Consider the following 23,325-nt stretch of genomic DNA (forward strand, 5'->3'; position numbering starts at 1 on the left):
GAGTAAGATTGTCTTAAAATTAGACTCTTCCAGGAGAAACAAAATAAGCATGTGCATTCGCAAGTGTAAAAATCTGATGATTAAAAAATCCACCAGTTATTTCTTTAAACATAAGAAAACACCATTTAAGCAGTTCATTTCTGATAGACCTTCGTTAATGCTGATTTCAGATCAAAGCAAAAGGGCAAAGTGCCTTCAGTGCTGCTCTTAACCATCTGTGAATGTGAACAAAGAGTTTTTGAGTTAATATGACCCGCCAGTGCTCCAGCCTAATTGGCCCTTTGATCTAATAGTCTAGTTTGTTACAGAACTGCTTATGAATTACATGGACTATGTAAAACTACTCTCAGCTATGGTGACCAAACATCAGGTCTTCCCCTGTATTAAGAAAGCTGTCTCTAGGAGTTCCCGTGGTGGCTCAGTGGTTAACGAATCCGACTAGGAACCATGAGGTTGCGGGTTCCATCCCTGGCCTTGCTCAGTGGGTTAAGGATCCGGTGTTGCCATGAGCTGTGGTATAGGTCGCAGACGCGGCTCAGATCCTGCGTTGCTGTGGCTCTGGCATAGGCTGGTGGCTACAGCTCTAATTCGACCCCTAGCCTGAGAACCTCCATATGCCGCTGGAGTGGCCCAAGAAAAATGGCAAAAGGACCAAAAAAAAAAAAAAAGAAAAAAAAGAAAGCTGTCTGTAGATGTTCCCCTGCATAACAAAGAAAGTGAAGACTGAGAAAGCAGGTGAGTGCATGGAGAAAGCAGGTGGCTGGGTGATAATTTTCAGATAAACATCTGGCACTTAGTAGATGCTTAGTAAATATTTACTGAATAAATCAGGAACAAAGATATTATGTACCTTATTTAAGCATCAGAAGCATCATGGCACTTATGGGAGGGTTTTCCCTTAAGATAATCAGTATGCTTTGGACAATTTTATTATTTTCCCAGTGGTAAAGCTATAGCAGAATGATCAAATATATGTACTTGAGTGGATTTAAAACCTAGTTCTTCACATTACCTAAGTAACTTTGGGTGAATCACTGATTGATGTGAAACAACCTCCCATAGCTTAGCAGCTTAAAATAACTATGCCATTAGATATTACGTTTTTATGGGTTGGAAATTTGGGCAGGGCTCAGCAAGGCATTCTTCTGCCCCACACAGAATTGACTGAGGTCACTCAGTGGCTGTGCTTGGCTAGAGGGTCTGGCTTCATGCATGGACCAGGTGCGTTGGTGGGTTAACAAAATACTGGACGCATCTGGGTCCATGTCCCTTCTCCATGACTCTAGGACTTCTTTCATGGATGCTCAGGGCTCCTGGAAAGTTTTCCAGGTCTCAGTTTCAGGGAAGGAGACATAAACCTCACTTCTCAATGGGAGGAGTAGTAAGAATTTGCAACTAACCTGAATCTACCACATTGTAAAACTGGAGGGAGCAAAAGGTACTATTAGTGCTTATATCTTAAGATTGTCATGAGGATAACTTAGCCAATAAAAGTAAAATGCTTAAAACACGTACATAATGAAGAATTAATGTTTTAACATTATTATATTCTATCTTCAATATTTGGTATGCAAGTCAGTAGCCTTTCAAGCAAAGATCTAACTCAGAAAAGATGAGGCTGCTACTACTGACAGTAGTGTCGGTGGTTGGACCTTGGAAAATTGATTTCAAGAAAGTTCAGAGTAGAATTTAGTGACTGAAATTAGTCCTGGCAAAGAAAAAGTCTTAGATCTCAAGAAGGGACATCTCACTACCCATCTTTAATTTTATTTTCCATTTTTAAATCAACAGGAGTTCTATGGGCCTTCGAGAGTACCTTCTATTATGAAATATGTCTCTCCACACACATTTTTGCTTACAAAAAGAGGAATCCAGAATCCTTGCCATCATGGAGCTTATAATGTAAAGAGGACAAGAGGGCTTGACACTAGCTACCAATATGAAATAGTGTCTTACAGAGGACGGTGTGTTGGGGAGTGAGGAGTGGTGAATAGTATGGTTTGGCTGGAGCTTGTGACTAGAATGAAAATGGAACCGGGCCTTGTAGAATGAGTGCAATTGGATATACAGTGAAAGGACCAAATCTTGGGTTGGTTAATGTCCGAAGCTAAATTGACAAGTCAGAGATGGTGGATGATTCCTAGCAAGAAAGCCAAGCCCAGCTAGAACAAAGGGGGCAGAGATGGGGTGTGGAGAAACAAGAGATTCAGATTCTGAGAGTCTTGGCCCAAACCTTCCCCCAAGCAGAAAAGGCCCAAGAAGGGAGAACTGGATCAGGTTTCTTGTGGGTCCTACCACCAGTAGTGCCCCGGAGATTGCTTAGCCGCATCCATTGCATCACATCTGATCCCAGTGTTGGTGAGTGACTATCACGACCCTGATAGGTCAGCTTCTAAAATAGGAAAGTTCGACTCAGTTGACTTCTCAATTCCTTAGTCCTCATTCAGGATAGAAGGCAAAAGTGAGAAATAAGAATCTTTTAAGTGATAGCTATCAGCCACCATGACCAAAATGTTCCCATGAGAGAGGAAAAGGCCAAGAGAAAAATAATTCTAAGGATAATGTGTCTTCTTTTACCTAGGTGCTCCAGACAAAGTTGTTATCAGTAAAGAACGATCTCAGTGTGTTCTGTGCAAATCACCATTTGGAATCATTTATAAGCTATTAGCAGGATATTGACCATGACCCACTTTTTTCTATTCTTGGCATTGGTAAAAGTCACCTTGACATTGGCCCAGGCTGCTTGGCACCAGAAAATTACCAGAAGATCACAGTGCTCAGCCTGGATTGGAACTATCCTCATAAACAGTAGAAATGAAAGATCTGAGAGCTTTGCGAAATTTCATTCTTTTTTGAAACTCACAAATGTGGTGGTCAAATGTGAACCACTTTCAAAAATTCTGGAAGGAAGCCACAATTTTTTAGGCTTTGTAACAATACTTCTATGGAAAGTCCTCCTTCTGGTCTGCTTTCAGTTTTAGGCTAGGGACCTAAGAAGCATACTTCAGCCTTGGTATTAATTATTGAGAGACAAAAATTAAGCAAAAACTTGTGATAAAATGCTAACCCAGGAATTCCTGGTGTGACACAATGGAAACAAATTTGACCAGGAACCATGAGGTTGTGGGTTGGATCCCTGGCCTCACTCAATGGGTTAAGGATCCAGTGTTCCTGTGAGCTGCGGTGTAGGTCAAAGACACAGCTCAGATCCTTTGTTGCTGTGGCATAGTCTGGCAGCCGTAGCTCTGATTCAACCCCTAGCCTGGGAAACTCCCTATGTCACAGGTGCAGCCCTTAAAAAAAAAAAAGCTAACCTAGAGTTCCTGTTGTGACTCAGTGGAAACAAATCTGACATCTGACTAGCATCCATAAAGATGCAGGTTCAATCCCTGGCCTCACTCAGTGGGTTAAGGATCCAGCATTGCTGTGAGCTGTGGTATAGGTTGCAGACATAGCTCAGATTCCACGTTGCAATGACTGACCAGTGGCTACAGCTCCGATTGGACCCCTAACCTGGCAACCTCCATATGCTGAAGGGGTGGCCCTAAAAAGACCAAAAAAAAAAAGCTAACCCTTCATGTTTCAGATGGAGTCCTAGTATGTTGAAGGAAAGAGAGCACAACTTAGAGTCAAGCTTTCTGGGCTGGACCTCAGGTTCTTTCAGTTACTTAGCTGTATTATCTCTGGGCAGGTTCATTAGCCTAATTCTCACTTCCCCTATCTGTAAAATGGGCACAAAAGTATCTTTACCATAGAGGTGTTGTAATAAATGCAACCAGGTGTGGAAAGATCTTAGGCCATGGACTACCCAACAAGTTTTCACTAAATGCTAGACATTTGGAAAGTCGCTTCAACCCAGGAGACTCTCTCAGGACTCACAATTCCTCACAGGGCTTAGCCTTCCTATATCGTTGGATAAGCACAAGAATAATTTTGTCGGAGTTCCTGTTGTGGCACAGTGGTTAACGAATCCGACTAGGAACCATGAGGTTGCGGGTTCGGTCCCTGCCCTTGCTCAGTGGGTTAACGATCCGGCGTTGCCGTGAGCTGTGGTGTAGGTTACAGACACGGCTCGGATCCCGAGTTGCTGTGGCTCTGGCGTAGGCCGGTGGCTACAGCTCCGATTCGACCCCTAGCCTGGGAACCTCCATATGCCGCGGAAGCGGCCCAAGAAATAGCAACAACAACAACAACAAAAGACAAAAGACCAAAAAAAAAAAAAAAAAAAAGAATTTTGTCTATATCAAGAACCGTAAACCATCAAGGATTTCCTATAAGTGTCCCAAATTGAATCATAGCCCTGAACTCATCCGTTAGAAAGGATCTCTAGAGTGAAAATTAGCTTTGCTGAGTGGTTATTACATGTAAAATGTTCTTTTAGGATGAAGCATATGAAATTGCCATTTTTTTTTTTTTGTAGCTGAAAGTGGTCAAATATTGGCAATTTCATGTGATTCAACAAAAAACATGACACACATTTACAACATGTTATCTATGGCATTTTGAGATTTTGGCTCGAACATCAAGTTTTCTCAAATTGGGATACAAAATTAATCTACCTTCTTCTAAATACCATCTTATAATAGGAGGTAGATCATGTTATACTTACCCCAAAATTATCCCCCGTGGGCCCCTCCACATTTTCCCTGCTGTCACCAGCTTGACAGAAGTGAGACAGGGAGACCAGTTTTCCATCCCTTGCTTTCACCACAAGACAACAGAGCCTCCAGGGGAAGTTTATTTTTAGGATCAGGGCTCAACTAATATTGATTAACAGCCTTACATAATGTGTGGCTCCAAGGCCCGTTCCTTTCCTGCCAAGCCTCATAACTGGGGGAGGCACTGAAGATTTGTCAGTCTAATTAGATTTTAGCTCCTGGCCAAAAAATATCTTCTGTTTCTTCCTTACCCCCATGGAGGCACTTTCTGATCCCCTCTCAGAGAGTAATTTTGGGGGAAAGAAATTGGACTCTAATACCTGCTAGACCTCTCCAGTGACATTTTCTCTCCGGAATTGCATAGTTCTAATGGGGAAAAAAAAGAACTTGATGGGTTTACCTACCCCTTAAGGACTTATGTCGGCAATACAAATAGATCAGTACTTCCCAACACTGGAAAAACATCACTTGAAGGGTTCTCTGAGAAGGTCCTCACCGCTCACAGGCAGGATGTCTGCAAGATACCAGGAGAGGTTGTAGAGAGGCCCTTCTAATTAGCTTGTGATATTTATAGGGTAGAACTTCCCACCAGAACTGCTAAAAAAGTGTGGGATCATACTTTGACCATCTGAACAGCTGAGAGAAATGGCGTCAGTTCTTGGCTACTGACCGTGAAGCTCCCCAATATTCCTGAAGCTCCAGGTGAATTTTCCCATCACCAAAACAAAATACCTGGCCAAGTACATGAAGCCTGGATCTTTACTGCATGGTTTATGGGTCTCCTTCTTTCTCTCTGACCGTATTTTCCAAAACCTTGCTCCAGGCACCCAGGTTTTCTTGATCTTCCTTGAACACAGAGCCAGGGTAAGGGAGAGGTGAGTGAGGGTGGTTCAATTGCAGAGCCAGATCTTGTCTCTATTTAAAATGATTTTTTTTTTTTTTTTGGCTTATCATGGATTTTTTTTTTTTTTTTTTTTTTTGCATTGACATTGACTTTAAAATATTTACAATATGGAGTTCCCGTCATGGTGCACCGGAAACGAAGCCAACTAGCAACCATGAGGTTGTGTGTTCGATCCCTGGCCTCACTCAGTGGGTCAAGGATCTAAATTGCCATGAGCTGTGGTGTAGGTCACAGACTTGGCTCAGATCACATATTGCTGCAGTGTAGGCTGGCAGCTATAGCTCCGATTAGACACCTAGCTTGGGAACCTCCATATGCCACGGGTGCGGCCCTAAAAAGACAAAATAAAATATTTACAATAAAGTGTTCTTTATCTTGATGACTGAGTTTTGGGCCATTCCTTTAAATACGACGCATTAGATAAGTGCCTCATCATTACTCCCAGCCCTGCTCAAACATACCCAGCATTTCTGTGGCTTTTAACTTGCTGTTTCCTCTGCCTGATGCAGCTCTTCCTAGCTATTTACATGATCCACTCCCTTACTATATACAAATTTCTGCCCATATGGCACCTTCCAGAGAGGCCCTCCTTGACCATCCTCTGTAAAATAGCACTCTGTCACCTTCTGCTTCATTGTCTCTCATAGCAGTTATTAACACCTGGAACTATATTTATTTATTGTCTCTATTTAGTGAAATGTGACTTCTAGGATGGCAAAATGTTTGTTTCAGGCACTCTCACAGCACAGTAACACAGAGTAAACCCTCAGTCAATATTGCTAGAGATACATGAATGGGCAACAATCCACAAGTGCCTTCTCAGAGAGTACACATGCCTTGTAATACTTACAGACTGAATTTCATTTCCAAGCAGTCTCCCCCAATTCCCCCCCCACCCCTGTGCCCAAGAGCCCTGCTTTCTGATGACTCACTAGTAGGGATGGTTACAAGCAGTGGTTTTGCTGCTCTTAACTCCTTGCTTTCAGAATAAGGAATCCCAGGAAGTTCCATTGTGGAGCAGTAGGTTAAGGATCCTGCATTGCTGCAGCTATGCTGCAGATCACAACTGTGGCATGGGTTTTGTCCCTGGCCCAGAATCTTCCACATACTGTGGGTGCTGGAGGAAAAAAAAAAAAAAAAAGTCCCAGAGATGTTTTATTGTATCTAGTGTGCAAGACTCTATTGATTTCTGGTCTTAAATTCTCTTTCCTTAGAACTTATCTGTCATCTTAATAGCAAAGGCAGCTTCTAGCACTTAGTTTTCAAAGCACTTTTGGAAATGTAATATCACCCACTCTCCCTCTCCAATTTCTTCACCTTAGTCTTTTCTTAAATTATTTAATTCTCCTAAAACCTACCTTTGAATACAGGCAAATAAAAATGGACCACTGATTCAACCTTATTCTATTAGTATGGATAGAAATTAATTGGGGCTCATTTACCTGGTTGTATGTGTGTGGGTAAGTTGGTAGAGTCCTCTTGCTGCTTTCAGTTATTCTTTCTTTGATCAGTGAGTGTGCCGTATGAACCAGTTTATTCCTAGTCATGACCTTACAATTTATCTGGCTCCATAGTTAACTGTTTTCTTCATGATCTTTTGAAAAGAAGATTTTGGAAGATACTATGAAAAACCAGTCAATTGAGAAGAGGAATAATCTTTCTGTAGTTCCTCACTCAACACTTAGGGCCTGGCCTGGTGCCTGCCACAAAGTGGGGCTCAGAAAATATTTGTTAAAGAAAAGAAAGCTGCATTAAGCCAATGGATACTCATCTGCAAAGGGAAGAAGCAGAGGTAGGGAGCAATGTTATTCATGTCCAAGGTGAAGAAGCAGCCTGTATGAAGGAAAGCGAACGGAAACAACGGTCAGGATGTGTCATTTGTACATAAAGTAGTTAAAACCATGACTCTGGGCGGACCTTCATTTCTCACTTGTGGGATTTTGGCTGTCTCTTGGAGGTTAGTTTTATCATCAAAATATGGAGATCATAGCATCAACTTCATGGATAGGTTATGATAAGTCAAGGGCTTAAATAGGTACAACTCAATAAAAGATTATCGTTGTGGTTATTGTCATTATTTTAAAAGTGATTCCAATTCAGGTCTCTTTAGCATCTAAATTTTCAGTTCTTAAATTAACCATTTGGCCTATGACATAGCAATTAGCTTCCTTGGTCTGCACTTTTCCTCTATCTAACAAGTATAAGGATAGATTTACATTGTCTCCGATACCTTCATTTTAAAAATATATCTAATATGATGCCTTGCACATACAGTGACAGTTGAATTGATGGATGAATGAATTAGCAGGAGGAAGGAATAAAAGTTGAAGAGAGGAGAGAACAAGCACATACACACTGTTATCATGTTGCCATAAGAACTATCTCCCCATTTCATGGCTTGGATAGGTTGAGAGAAATGAACAGAATATCTTTAACATTATAATATGAAAAATAATTTCTTCTTGTATCCGCTCCTCTTTGCTGAAAGCTTTCAGAAGGCATCCCAGAACAACCACTCCATGGAAGATAAAGTACTTAATAAATGTCTCTTGAGTTGTCAAAAAGAATCAATGATTCCAGTTTAAGCTAAGGTCCAAGAATTTTCTTTTTTCTGAAAATGCATCTCTATTTATACATGACAGAGAAATGACTTTAAGCAGTAATCATTGCTAGCCAGGCTTCAAGATGGATATTTCCATTCTGTCTTTGACAAGGCGGTAGGAGGGGTGGGATGTGCTTTCATACCTTTCTGGTGCATGTTTGAGTGATTGTAAAAATTAGAAACACACTGAGGCTGTTATGACAGCCCTGCCTTTTGAAACCTTCTAATTAATGCCTTGAGATGTCTAGAGAGCTAGTTCTATTAGCTGAAGGGAGAATATAAGGTTCTTCTTTGGCTTTTTTCAGTATCCAGGGATGTGATGTCTGAGAAAAGAAATGCACACTTTATCGGCGGTGGCTAGCAGTCACTGAGAGAATTACTCCATGGAAATTTGATTGGCTTATGTACAATCTTCCATCTCCCATTTGATCTGTGTGTGTATGTGAGAGAAAGAGAGGATGTTCACATGTTCGCATGTATTAGCTAGAACAGTGCTTCTTAAACCACTATTTGTATGTACATTACTTGAATGATCTGATTAAAACCCAGATTCTGAATCAGTTCTGGGTGGAGCTTAGGACTATACATTTCAAGCAAGCTCTCTCATGATGTTAGGCTCTAATAGTCCACATGGACCTCAATTTCTGGAGCAAGGATCTAGTAGACATTTATAGTTCCTTGCTGAATAGTAGTAGATCCTATTTACCTCTCTCTTCCAAATGGTCTCCCCAAACTCAATTCAAGGCTCTTCAGAAAGGAAATCTTGTTAACTCAGAGCATTATGTAAGCAAAAGAGCAGATACCCAACTGAGGATTATCATAGGAAAATTTATCCCATCAGACAGTCCTGCTCCTAGTTCCACTGGCCCCCTCCTCCCATCCCTTCCTCTGCCACACACCCCGGAGGCAGATAGGGGGGAAAAAAAAAAAGAGGTAGAATTTAACTTGTCACAATTATTTATCCCCCTTTCTGAGAGGTGACCTCCAATGAAAGCAGAAGGACATGAATGATTTTAATCCGCAGTAACAAAGGGAAACCAGTTCTGACCATCTTGAGCAGTATAAATACATAAAATGACAGATTTTCCTCCTTTGCTTCTCCTCATCCTCCTCCCAGATACTGAAAGACCCATTTTCATACACCCACAATTCACACTGTAATACACAATGAAATTTCACCCGGCCTTTATCTCTGAGCTGCTGTTCTGATGATTAATGTCCCACTGGCTGGGAAGCTATTCCACTGAAGAAAGACAAGGATAGAGGAAGACACATGAAATATATCTCTGAGGCCATTTCTCATTATTATCATCATTATTAGTTCCTTAGCGCCCAATCTATCCTGTTAGAGAATGCTTAATATATTGGCAAGGGGAAGGGGATAACATTTAAAAGTGTATTTCATGAGGGAGAAATGAGCAAGGACAAAGATAGAAATAGACACTTTTTACTAAGGAGAACTGAACTGGATGGGGTTTTGTTGTTGTTGTCGTCACTTATTTTTGGTTTTGCTTGTTTGTTCTATTATTCCTGTTGTTTTCACTTTAAAGCCAAATATAATAGATGCCTCCATCTGTGTCTTGTTTTTTTTTCACCCCCAGCATTTATTTTTGCATGTGTTCTTTTGTCGTTATTGAGTCTCTGTCTGCAAGAATCAATATGATATAACATATGCAAATGTTATTCCTGATCACTTATGCAAAAGACTGGACAGAATAATTTCATTGCTTTGTAATACCCATAATATAATTGCCTCTGTATCCTGGCTGATTTCAAACTTCTGAAAAGGCTACTTTAAAAAAATTTATGTATGTATTGTGTAAAACCCAGTATCTGATTCTCTTCTGTTTCCCTTTCAAAGAAAGGGTGATTTTTAAGTAATTTCTGGCTCTGTCACTTAGGAGGACTACACAGCAGTGGTCCTTGTTGGAAAGATGGAATCATGACATAAGCACTATCACAATACATGTGTCTGCCAATAAAGTGACAGATTCATTAACCTAGAAGAAATGTACTATAATCTGATCTAGAAAATTTCCAAAGTTGAGTTACTGAGGATATGGGATTTATAGCTGTGGCACCTGCATGTAACTTCAATTTTAGTTGAATTTTGCATTCAGTTAACAAATATTTGGGAAAACTGAATGCCTACTATGGGCCAGACACCATTATAAACATTTAGGCTATAGAAATACACAAAACAACCCCCCCAAAAAAATCTTTCATCATGAACTATATATTATATTACACAAATACTGGACATATGAGTGCCAGGTTTTGGAGAAACAAAAGAATGAAATCTATTTCTGCCTTAAAAGAACACACAGTTCCTTTAAAGGTGCTTAAATCCTTCTAAATGTGAGGAGACTTATCTTTAGGTCAGTTTTCTACAGAGATTTTAGCACACTGATCTGCTGTTACAGTTGCAGAGGTAGCAACCATCTGAATTTATATAGGTCAACTCAATTTAAGAATAGCAGTTGAAAAATAAGGTTTTGAATTTCTAATAAAAAAGTTTCAAATGTAAACAATGTCTTTTTTTTAAACAAAGATGACAATAGTAAACCACATTAAAATAAAGTTATTCCCTGAAGGAGAAGAGAGAAAGGGCCTGAGAAAATATTTTCAAAGTTTATAGCCAAAAACTTCCCTAATATAAGAATGGAAACACTCATTTAAGTTCAGGAAGCACAAAGAGTCCCATACAGCATAAACCCTTGGAGAAATATTCTGAGACACATATTAATCAAACAACAAAAATTAAAGACAAATAAATATTAAAAGCAACAAGGAAAAATCAAGAAATAACACAAAATGAAATCCCCATAAGACTATCAGCTGATTTCTTTAGCAGAAGCTCTGCAGGCTAGAAAGGAGTGGCAAGATATATTTAAAGTGAGGAAAGGGAAAAACCTACAACCCACAATACTCTATATAACCAAGGCTTTCATTCAGATTCAACAGAGAAATCAAAAGCCATTACAGATAAGTAAAGCTAAGAGAATTCAGCAAAACCAAGTCAGTTTTACAACAAATGCTAAAGGAATTTCTCTAGGCAGAAAAGAGAAAGACAACTAGAAACAAAATTACGAATTGGAAAGCTCACCAATAAAAGCAAACATATAGTAAAGGTAAGGAATCATCCACACACAAATATGGTATCAAAACCAGCAATTGTGTGGAAACTACAAATGCAGGATACTGAAAATGCATTTGAAATTAAGAGACCAGAAACTTAAAACAAATTTAAGGGAAAACAAATTCAAAAAATTTAAAACAATTAAAATAGCAAAAGAATAGATATATCAATCCTTAAATGTAAATGGATTAAATGTTCCAACCAAAAGACATCAACAGGCTGAATGCATACAGAAACAAGACCCATATATATGCTGTCTGTAAGAGACTGCTTCAGATCTAGGGACATATACAGACTGAATGTGGGGATGGAAAAAAGTACTCCATGCAAATGCAAATAAAGAGAGCTGGAATAAATAGAAATACTCATATCAGACAAAATAGAATTTAAAGAAAGGTAAGGAGTTCCTGCTGTGGTGCATTGGGTTATGGATCTTATGTTCTCTCTATGGCAGTGTGAGCTCAATCCCCTGCCCGATGCTGTGGCTTAAGGATCTGATGTTGCTGCAGCTCCAGCAGAGGTTGCACCTGCAGCTCAGATTCAGTACCTGGCCAAGGAACTTCCATATGCCAGGGGTGCAGCCAAAAAAATAAGTCAATACATACGAACTGGTAAAAGAGCCAAAATGCTTAAGGGATCTATCCAAGAAGATATAACTATTATAAATATATGTGCTCCCAACATAGGATCACTTCAATATATATAGGCTAATAATTAACAGCCATAAAAGGAGAAAGGCAGTAACACAATACTGGGGGACTTTAACATCTGAGTTATATCAATGTTCAGATCATCCAGATAGGAAATCAATCAAGGAAATCAAAACACAGGCCTCAAATGACACATTAGCCTAGATGAACTTAATTGATATTTATAGAACCGTCTATACAAAAGCAGCAGATATACATTCTTCTTAAGTGGACTTAGAATGTTCTCCAGGATAGATCACATCTTGGGACACAAATAAAGCCACAGTAAAATTAAGAAAATCAAAATCAGATAAAGCATATTTCCTGACCACAACACTATAAAATTAAAAAAATATATAGGGATGGGATTAAGGTGGCAAAATAGAATGACTAGAGCTCAACTTCTCTCTTCTAAAAACAACAAAATTCACAACTAAACACTGAGCAATCTTCAACCAAATGGACCAGAAACCTTAAGATATCCTACTCCAGAAGACTAATAGGAGGCCACATCAAGAGGTAGGAGGGGTGATTACATGATATAAACAACTTCATACCTCCTAGTTGGGAAGCCCCACAGACTGGAAACTAACTGGTTCACAGAGACTCCCCTACAGGAGTGAGAGTTCTGAGCCCCACATCAAACTCCCACGTGTGGGGATCTGGCACTGGGAGAAAGAGCCCCTGGAGCATCTGGCCTTGAAGGCCAGTGGGGCTTGTGCACAGGAGCTCCACAGGACTGGGGGAAACAAGACCCCATTCTTAAAAGGCACACACAGAATTTCATATGTACTAGGTCCAGGGCAAAGCAAAGTCTCCATAGGAATCTGGGTCAAACCTGACCGCAGTTCTTGGAGGACATCCTGGGAAAACAGGGGTGAATGTGGCTTGTTGTGAAGGAAGGTCATTGGAAGCAAAGCTCTCGGGAATATTCAGTAGCATGCCTTTCTCTGGAGGTAGCCATTCTGGGAAAATCTGGCCCCAGCCATCAGCACTGAGAAGCCCTAGGGCAAACAATAATCCAGGTGGGATCACAGCCCCGCCCCCCAGTAAACAGGCTACCTAAAGACCCCTCAGGCACACAACCACATCTAATCCCACCCAGAGCCAAAGCCCCACCCACCAGAGGGATTAGAATCAGCTCCACCTACCAGTGGGCAGGCATCAGTCTCTCCCATCAGGAAGCCTACAGCAAGCCCCCATACAAACTTCAGCCACAAGGGGGGCAGACACCAGAAGTAAGAGAGGCTACAACTCTATTATCTGTAAAAAGGTCACCACACCAAAAACCTATAAAAATGAAAAGACAGAGAACTATAACTCAGATAAGGGAGAAAAAAAAAAAAAAAAAAAACCAGAAAATCAACTAAGTGATGAGATTCTCAGTCTCCAGGAAAAAGACTTTAGACTGTTGTTGCTAAAGATGATGCAAGACATTGGAAATAAACTGGAGGCAAAGATGGATAACTTACAGGAAACACTGACCAAAGAGAGATACAAGATATAAAACTTAAACAAGATGCAAGATACAACAACTGAAATAAAATATTCGCTAGAAGCAGCCAACAGCAGAATACAGGAGGCAGAAAGAATAAGCGAGGTGGAGGACAGATTAGTAGAAATTATGAATGTGGAACAGAAAAGAGAAAAAAGATTGAAAAGAAATGAAGAGAATCTCAGAGAACTCTGGGAAAATGTTAAATGCATCAACATCCATATTATAAAGGTGCCAAAAGGAGGAGAGAGAGAAAGGGACAGAAAAAATATTCCAAGAGATAATAACCGAAAACTTCCCTAACGTGGGAAAGGAACCACTCACTCAAATCTTGGAAACACAACAAGTACCATATAAAATAAACCCAAGGAGGAATACCCCGAGACACATATTAATCCAACTGACCAAAATTAAAGACAAAGAGAAAAACTTGAAAGCAGCTAGGGAAAAGAAACCAATAACATACAAAGGAACCCCAATAAGCATTATCAGCAGATTTTTCAGCAGAAACTCTGCAGGCCAGAAGGGAGTGGCATGATATACTCAACACGATGAAAGGAAAAAACCTCCAACCAAGATTACTTTACCCAGCAAGGTTCTCATTCAGATTTGAAGGAGAAATCAAAACCTTCACAAATAAGCAAAAGCTAAGAGAAGTCAGCAACACTAAATCAGCCTTACAAATACTAAAGAAACTTCTCTAGGCAGAAAAGACAGCAACAGGAAACAAAAATACCACAAATGACAAGGCTCACCAGTAAAAGTATATATACAGTAAAGATACAAAATCATCCATGCACAATTATGCCACCAAAATCAGAAATCATGAGAAGAGGTGGGTACAAATGCAGGACACTGGAGATGAACTTGCAATTAAGAGAACAACAACTTAAAACAATATCATATACATATAGACTAATATCAAAACTTCAGAATAACTGCATACCAAAAATCTACAATTGATGAACAAATAAAAATCAACTCAAATACAACACTAAAGATAGTCATCAAACCAGAAGAGGAGAGAACAAGAGAAAAAGGAAAGAAAAAAGAGCAACAGAAACAAATCCAAAGCAATTAATAAAACGGCAATAAGAACATCCATATCAATAATTACCTTAAATGTTAATGACTAAATGCCCCAACCAAAAGACATAGGACTGGCTGAATGGATACAAAAGCAAGATCCATATATATGCTGTCTTCAAGAGACACACTTCACTTCTAGGGACACGCACAAATTGAAAGTGAGAGGATGGAAAAAATATTTCATGCAAACCAGGATCAAAAGAAAGCAGGAGTAGCAATACTTATATCAGACAAAATAGACTTTAAAATTAAGAATGTTTTAAGGGATAAAGAAGGTCACTACATAATGATCAAAGGATCAATCCAAGAAGAAGATATAACAATTTTGAATATCTACGCACCCAACATAGGTTCACCACAATACATAAGGCAACTGCTAACAACCTTAAAAGGACAAATCGACAATAACACAACAATAGTGGGGGATTTTAACACCCCACAAACAGCGATGGACAGATCATCCAGACAGAAAATCAATAAGGAAACACAGGTGCTGAATGAAGCATTAAACCAGATGGACTTAATAGATATTTATAGGACATTCCATCCAAAAGCAACAGAATACACATTCTTCTCAAGTGCACATGGAACATTCTCTAAGATTGATCACATCCTGGGCTACAAATCCAACCTTGGTAACTTTAAGAAAATTGAAATCATATCAAGCATCTTTTCTGACCACAATGCTATATAACTGGAAATCAACAAGAAAAAAACTGCAAAAAACCACAAACACGTGGAGACTCAACAACATGCTACTGAACAACCAATGGATCACTGAAGAAATCAAAGAGGAAATTAAAAAATACCTAGAAGCAAACGACAACAAAGATACAACACTCCAAAACCTATGGGATGCAGCAAAAGCCGTTTTAAGAGGAAAGTTTATAGCAATACAAGCCCACCTCAGGAAACAAAAAGCTCAACTAAACAAGCTAACTACATCTAAAGCAGCTCAAGAGAGAACAACAGACAAGACTTAAAGTTAGTAGAAGGAAAGAAATCATACAGATCAGAGCAGAATCAATGAAATAGAAACAAAGAAAACCATAGAAAAGATCAATGAAACGAAAAGCTGGTTTTTTGAAAAGATCAACAAAATTGATAAACCCTTAGCCAGACTTATCAAGCAAAAAAGAGAGGACTCAAATCAATAAAATTAGAAATGAAAAAGGAGAAGTAACAACAGACATAACAGAAATAGAAAGGATCATAAGAGACTACTATATGCAACTATACGCCAATAAAAAGGAAAACCTAGAAGAAATGGACAAATTTTTAGAAAAATACAATCTTCCTAGACTAAACCAAGATGAAATAGAAAAATGAATGGACCCATCACAAGAACTGAAATTGAAACTGTGATTAAAAAACTTCCAACAAACAAAAGTCCAGAACCAGATGGCTTGATATTTAGAGAAGAGCTAACACCTCTCCTTCTGAAACTATTTCAAAAAATTTCAGAGGAAGGAACACTCCCCAACTCATTCTATGAGGCCACCATCACCCTGATACCAAAATCAGACAAAGATACCACAAAAAAAGAAAACTACAGGCCAATTTCACTGATGAACATCAATGCAAAAATCCTCAACAAAATACTAGCAAACCACATCCAGCAATACATTAAAAGGATTGTACATCATGATCAAGTGGGATTTATCCCAGGGATGCAAGGGTTCTTCAATATCTGCAAATCCATCAGTGTGATATACCACATTAACAAACTGAAGAATAAAAACCATATGATCCTCTCAATAGACACAGAAAAAACCTTTGACAAAATCCAACACCCATTTCTGATAAAAACCCTTCAGAAAGTGGGCATAGCAGGAACCTACCTCAACATAATAAAGGCTATATATGACAAACCCACAGCGAACATCATTCTCAATGGTGAAAAGCTGAAAGAATTCCCACTGAGATCAGGAAAAAGACAAGGAGGTCTGCTCTCGCCACTACTCTTCAACATAAAGTTTTGGAAGTCCTAGCCACGGCAATCAGAGAAGTAAAAGAAATAAAAGGAATCCAGATTGGAAAGGAAGAAGTAAAACTATCACTATTTGCAGATGACATGATACTATACCTAGAGAATCCTAAAGACTATCAGAAAACTGTTAGAGCTCATACATGAATTCAGCAGTCACAGGATACAAAATTAACACATAGAAATCGACGGCATTTCTATACACTAACAACGAAAGATCAGAAAGAGAAATTAGGGAAGCAATCCATTTACCATCACACCCAAAAGAATAAACTACCTAGGAGTAAACCTACCTAAAGAGACAAAAGACCTGTACTCTGAAAACTATAAGCCACTGATGAAAGAAATCAAAAATGACACAAATAGATAGAAAGATATACCGTGCTCGTGGATTCGAAGAGTTAATATCAAAATGACTATACTACCTAAGGCAATCTACAGATTCAATGCAATTCCTATCAAATTACCAAGGACATTTTTCACAGAACTCGAACACAGTATTTTAAAGTTTGTTTGGAAGCACAAAAGACCCAGAATAGCCAAAGACATCCTGAAAAAGAAAAATGGAGCTGGAGGAACCAGGCTCCCAAATTTCAGACTATACTTCAAAGCAATAATCATCAAAACTGCATGGTACTGGCACAAAGACAGAAACATCTATCAGTGGAACAGGATAGAAAGCCCAGAATTCAACCCACACGCCTACAGCCAACTAATCTATGACAAAGGAGGCAAGGATATACAATGGAGAAAGGACAGCTTGTTCAATAAGTGGTGCTGGGGAAACTGGACAGCTACATGGAAAAGAATGAAATTAGAACACTTCCTAACACCAGACACAAAATAAACTCCAAATGGATTAAAGACCTAGATATAAGACCAGACACTATAAAACTCTTAGAGGAAAACAGGCCAAACGCTCTCTGACATAAATGACAGCAACATCTTCTCAGATCCACCTCTTAGAGTAATGACAATAAAAACAAAAGTAGGAGTTCCCGTCGTGGCGCAGTGGTTAACAAATCCGACTAGGAACCATGAGGTTGCGGGTTTGGTCCCTGCCCTTGCTCAGTGGGTTAACGATCTGGCGTTGCCGTGAGCTGTGGTATAGGTCGCAGACGCGGCTTGGATCCCACGTTGCTGTGGCTCTGGCATAGGCCGGTGGCTACAGCTCCGATTGGACCCCTAGCCTGGGAACCTCCATATGCCGCGGGAGCGGCCCAAGAAATAGCAACAACAAAAAGACAAAAAAAAAAAAAAAAAAAAGTAAACAAATGGGACCTACTCAAACTTAAAAGTTTCTGCACAGCAAAGGAAACCCTAAACAAAATGAAAACCCACAGAATGGGAGAAAATCTTTGCAAGTGAATCAACTGACAAGGGATTAATCTCCAAAATTTATAAACACCTTCTGCAGCTCCATACCAAAAAAACAAACAACCCATCAAAAAAATGGGCAGATCTAAAAACAGACAGTTCTCCAAAGAAGACATACAGATGGCCAAAAAACACATGAAAACATGTTCAACATCACACATCATTAGAGAAATGCAGATCAAAACCACTTTGAGGTACCACCTTACACCAGCCAGAATGGCAATCATCAAAAAGCCTACAAACAATAAGTGCTGGAGAGGGTGTGGAGAAAAAGGAACCCTATTACACTGTTGGTGGGATTGTAAATTGGTGCAACCCCTGTGGAAAACCCTATGGAGATTCCTCAGAAAACTCAATAGAACTCCCATTTGATCCAGCAATCCCACTCCTGGGCATCTATCCAGAGAAAACCATGACTCACAAAGACACGCGTACTCTGATGTTTATTGCAGCACTATTTGCAATAGCCAAGACATAGAAACAACCTAAATGTCCATCAACAGAGGAGTGGATCAAGAAGATGTGGTACTTTTACACAATGGAATATTACTCGGCCGTTAAAAGGAATGAAATACCAGCATTTTTAGCAACATGGATGGACCTAGAAATTATCATGCTAAATGAAGTCAGCCATACAATGAGACACCAACACCAAATGCTTTCACTGACATGTGGAATCTGAAAAAAGGACGGACTGAATTCTTTGCAGAACAGATGCTGACTCACAGACATCGAAAAACTTTTGGTCTCCGAAGGAGACAGTTTGGGGGGTGGGGGGATGTGCTTGGGTTTTGGGATGGAAATCCTGTGAAAGTGGATTGTGATGATTATTATACAACTACAGATGTGATAAATTCATTGAATAATTTAAAAAAATAAAACTTAAAAAAATACAAACCAGTGGAGGCTAAACAATGTTACTAAACAACAAATAGATCACTAAAGAAACCAAAGAGGAGATAAAAACATACCTAGAAAGAAATAACAAAAACACGATGATCCAAAACCTATGAGAGGCAATAAAAGTAATTCTAAGAGAGAAGTTTATAGCAATACGTCTCATCCTAGGAAGCAAGACAAACCCCCAAATAATCAACCTAACCTTATACCTAAAACAGCTAGAGAAATAAGAACAAACAAAACTCAAAGTTAGTTGAAGGAAAGATATCTTAAAGATCAGAGCAAAAATAAACAGATTAAAAAAAAAACCCAATGAAACTAAAAGCTATTTGGGAAAAAAAAAATCAACAAAATCGATAAATCTTTAGCTAGACACATCAAGAAGAGAGGGCTCAAGTCAATAAAATTAGAAATGAAAAAGGAAAAGTTACAACTGACACCATGGAAATACAAAAGATTATGAGTACTACAAGCAACAATATGCCAATAAAAAGGACAACCTAGAAGAAATGGACAAATTCTTAGAAATGCACAGCCTTCCAAGATTTAACCAGGAAGAAATAGAAAATATATACAGACCTATCACAAGTATTGATATTAAAACTGATTTCAAAACTGCCAACAAACAAAAGTCCAGAACCAGCTGGCTTCACAGGCAAATTATATCAAACAGAGAAGAGTTAACACGTATCCTTCTGAAACTCTTCCAAAAAATTGCAGAGAAAAGAACACTTAAAAGCTCATCCTATGAGGCCACCATTAACCTGATACCACAAAGATACCACACACACACACAAATAGAAAATTACAGAATAGTATCACTGATTAACATAGATGCAAAAATCCTCTTGGAGTTCCCGTTGTAGCTCAGCAGGTTACAGACCTGACTAGTGTCTGTGATGATATGGTTTGATCTCTGGCCACACTCAGTGGATTAAGGATCTGGTGTTACCATGAGCTATGGTATAGGCTGCAGACATGGCTTGGATCCTGAGTGGTGTGGCTGTGGCTGACTGCTGCAGCTCTAGTATCTTAGATGACATGATACTAAGTTCCCCTAGCATGGGAACTTCCATATGCCACAGGTGTGGCCCTTAAAAAAAATCTTCAACAAAATAGTAGCAAGATGAATCTTATATTTTTATAAGAATCATACACCGTGATCAACTGGGATTTATCCCAGAGATACAAGGATTCTTCAATATACACAATCAGTATAATACACCCATTAATAAACTGAAGAATAAAAACCATATGATCATCCAAAAGATGCAGAAAAAGCTTTTGACAAAATTTCAACATTATTTTATTGAGGTTTATTACCTCAACACAATAAAGGCCATATTTGACAAACCCACAGCTAACATCATTCTCAACACTGAAAAGCTGAAAGCATTTCCCCTAACACCAGGAGTAAGACCAAGATATCCACTCTGACCACTTATATTCAACATTGTTTTCTCTGACTGCTCTTAGCCACAGCAGTCAGAGAAAAAATAGAAAAATCCAAACTGGGGGAGTTCCCATCATAGCACAGCGGAAATGAATCCCACTAGGAACCATGAGGTTGCAGGTTTGATCCCTGGCCTCACTCAGTGGGTTAAGGATCTGGCATTACTGTGAGCTGTGGTATAGGTTGCAGACGTGGCTTGGATCCCACATTGCTGTGGCTCTGGAATAGGCCGGCTACTACAGCTCTGATTGGACCCCTAGCCTGGGAACATCCATATGCTGTGAGTGTAGCCCTAAAAAGACAAAAAAAAAAAAAAAAAATCCAAATTGGAAAAGTAAAACTGTCACTGTTTTGCAGATGACATGATACTATACATAGAAAATCCTAAGATGCCATCAGAAAACTACCAGAGTTCATAAATGAATTTGGTAAATTTGCAAGATACAAAATTAATACATATCTCTTACATTCCTATACCATAAGAACAAAAGATCAGAAAGAGAAATTAATAAAACAATCCCATTTACCATCACAAGAATAAAATACCTAGGAATAGGAAATGCTATAAAATTTGGTTGTGGTCTTGGTTGTACAACTATAAGTGTAATAAAATTCATTGAGTAATTTAAAAAACCCCTAGGAATAAGCCCATCTTAGGAGGCAAAAGACATGTACTCTGAAAACTACAAGGTGCTGATGAAAAAAATTGAAGATGACACAAACAGATGGAAAGATATTCCATGTTCTTGGATTGGAAGAATATTGTCAAATGATTACACCACCCAAGTCAATCTAGAGAATCAGCACCATCTCTATCAAACTACCAATGGCATTTTTTCACAGAACTAGAACAAAACATTTTAAAATTTGTATGAGAACACTAAAGACCCTGAATAGCCAAAGCAATCCTGAGAAAGGAAAATGGAGCTGGAGGAAATGAGGCTCCCTGACTTCAGACTACAGTACAAACCTACAGTCATCAAAACAGTATAGTAGTGGCACAAAAGCAAAAATAGAGGTCGGTGGAACAGGATAGAAGACCCAGAAATAAACCCATGCTTCTAAGGTCAATTAATCTATGACAGTGGAGGCAAGAATATACAATGGAGAAAAGATAGCCTCTTCAATAAGTGGTGCTGGGGGAGTTCCCTTTGTGGCTCAACAGTTAACAAACCCAACTAGGATCCATGAGGATGTGGGTTTGATCCCTGGCCTCCCTCAGTGGGTTGGGGATCCAGTGTTGCCGTGAACTGTGGTGTTGGTTGCAGATGCAGCTTGGATCCTGCATTGCTGTGGCTGTGGTGTAGGCTGGCAGCTGTAGCTCTGATTTGACCCCTAGCCTGGGAACTTCCATATGCTACAGGTGTGGCCCTTAAAAAAAAAAAAATTGGTGCTGGGAAAACTGGACAGCTACATGAAAAGAATGAATTAGAACTCTTTAATCCACTTTGAGCTTATTTTTGTGAATGGTGTTAAAGACCTAAATGTAAGGCCAGATACTATAAAGCTCTTAGAGGAAAACATAGGCAGAACACTCTTGGACATAAAACACAGCAACATCTTCTGGGATCTACTTCCTAGAGTAATGAAAACAAAAACAAAAATAAATGGGACCTAATTAAACCTAAAAGCTTTTGCACAGCAAAGGAAACCATAAACAAAATTAAAAGACAACCCACAGAATGGAGAATATCTTTGCAAACAAAGCAACTGACATGCCAACAACCCATGCAGCGCAAAAAAAAAAAAAAAAAACAAAAAAAAAACCCAAAAACAAAAACCCAAACCACCCAATAAAAAGTGGTCAAAAGATCTAAACAGACATTTCTTCAAACAGATGGCTAGCCAAAACATATAAAAGGTGCTCAACATCACTAATTACTAGAGAAATGCAAATCAAAACTACAATGAGGTATCACCTAATACCAGTCATAATGGCCATTATCAAAAAGTCTACAAACAGGAGTTCCTATTTGGCACAGCAGAAAGGAATCCAACTAGTGTTCATGAGGACAGAAGTTCAATCCCTGGTCTCAGTGAGTCAGTAACCTGGCGTTGCTGTGAGCTGTGGTGTAGGTTGCAGATGTGGCTTGGATACTGTGTTGCTGTGCCTGTGGTGTAGGTTGGCAGCTGTAGCTCCAATTTGACCCCTAGCCTAGGAACTTCCATATGCTGCAGGTACAGCCCCAAAAGCAAAAAAAAAAAAAAAAAAAAACCCTGAATTCAGGACAAAAGCAAAAATGTCTACAAACAATAAATGCTAGAGAAGGTATGGAGAAAAGGGAACCCTGCCACACTGTTGGTGGGAATGTAAATTAGTAGGGTATGGAGGGTCCTTAAACTAAAAATAGAGCTACCATATGGCCCAGCAATATATTTGGCACATATTTGGAGAAAACTCTAATTTGAAAAGACATATGCACCCCAGTGTTCATTGTAGCAGTATTTACAATAGCTGAGACCTAGAATCAACCTAATGTCCATTGTCAGAGGAATGGATAAAGATGTGGTACATTATACAGTGAAATATTACTGCTACTTGGCTACAAAAAAAAAAAAAAAAAAAAAAAAAGACATATTACCATTTGCAGCAACATGGATGGACCTAGAGATTATCATGCTTAGTGAAGTAAGATATTGACAAAAATCATGTATCACTTGTTAGATCTAATTTCAAATGGGAGTTCCTGTCATGGCGCAGCAGAAACGAATCTGACTAGAAACCATGAGGTTGTGGGTTTGATCCCTGGCCTCAGTGGGTTAGGGATCCAGTGTTGCTCAGAGCTGTGGTGTAGGTCGCAGACACTGCTCAGATCCTGCATGGTTGTGGCTGTGGCACTGGCCGGCAGCTGTAGCTCTGATTAGACCCTAGCCTGGGAACCTCCATATGCCACAGAAGAGGCCCTAAAAAGCAAAAAAAAAAAAAAAAAAAAAAAAAAAAAAAAAAAAAAATCAAATGAATTTATTTACAAAATGGAAACAGACTCAGTCTTTGAAAACATAATTATGGCTACCAAAGGGAAACGTAGAGG

General features: G+C 39.2%; 1 protein-coding gene and 1 long non-coding RNA gene across 40 annotated transcripts in view; one reads left to right on the top strand and one right to left on the bottom strand.

Annotated features, from left to right (window-relative positions):
* Window positions 1–23,325, top strand: part of NRXN3 (neurexin 3) — a 1,647,030-nt gene that overhangs the window by 1,476,954 nt on the left and 146,751 nt on the right. The window lies entirely within an intron of this gene.
* The window catches only part of LOC110261693, a 31,019-nt gene continuing 7,754 nt past the window's right edge, over window positions 61–23,325 (bottom strand). For 2 of the 5 annotated variants that reach the window (XR_002346156.1, XR_002346152.1), the window contains exons 4-8: window positions 7,005–7,333; window positions 6,495–6,679; window positions 5,391–5,504; window positions 5,063–5,172; window positions 61–215 (exon numbers count right to left, since the gene is read on the bottom strand). This is a non-coding gene — a long non-coding RNA (uncharacterized LOC110261693). The remainder of the gene's footprint in view (window positions 216–5,062; window positions 5,173–5,390; window positions 5,505–6,494; window positions 6,680–7,004; window positions 7,334–23,325) is intronic. The other 3 variants (XR_002346155.1, XR_002346154.1, XR_002346153.1) reach the window with 3 other exon arrangements.

Source organism: Sus scrofa, chromosome 7 (genome assembly GCF_000003025.6).
Source record: "Sus scrofa isolate TJ Tabasco breed Duroc chromosome 7, Sscrofa11.1, whole genome shotgun sequence".
Lineage (NCBI taxonomy): Eukaryota > Metazoa > Chordata > Mammalia > Artiodactyla > Suidae > Sus > Sus scrofa.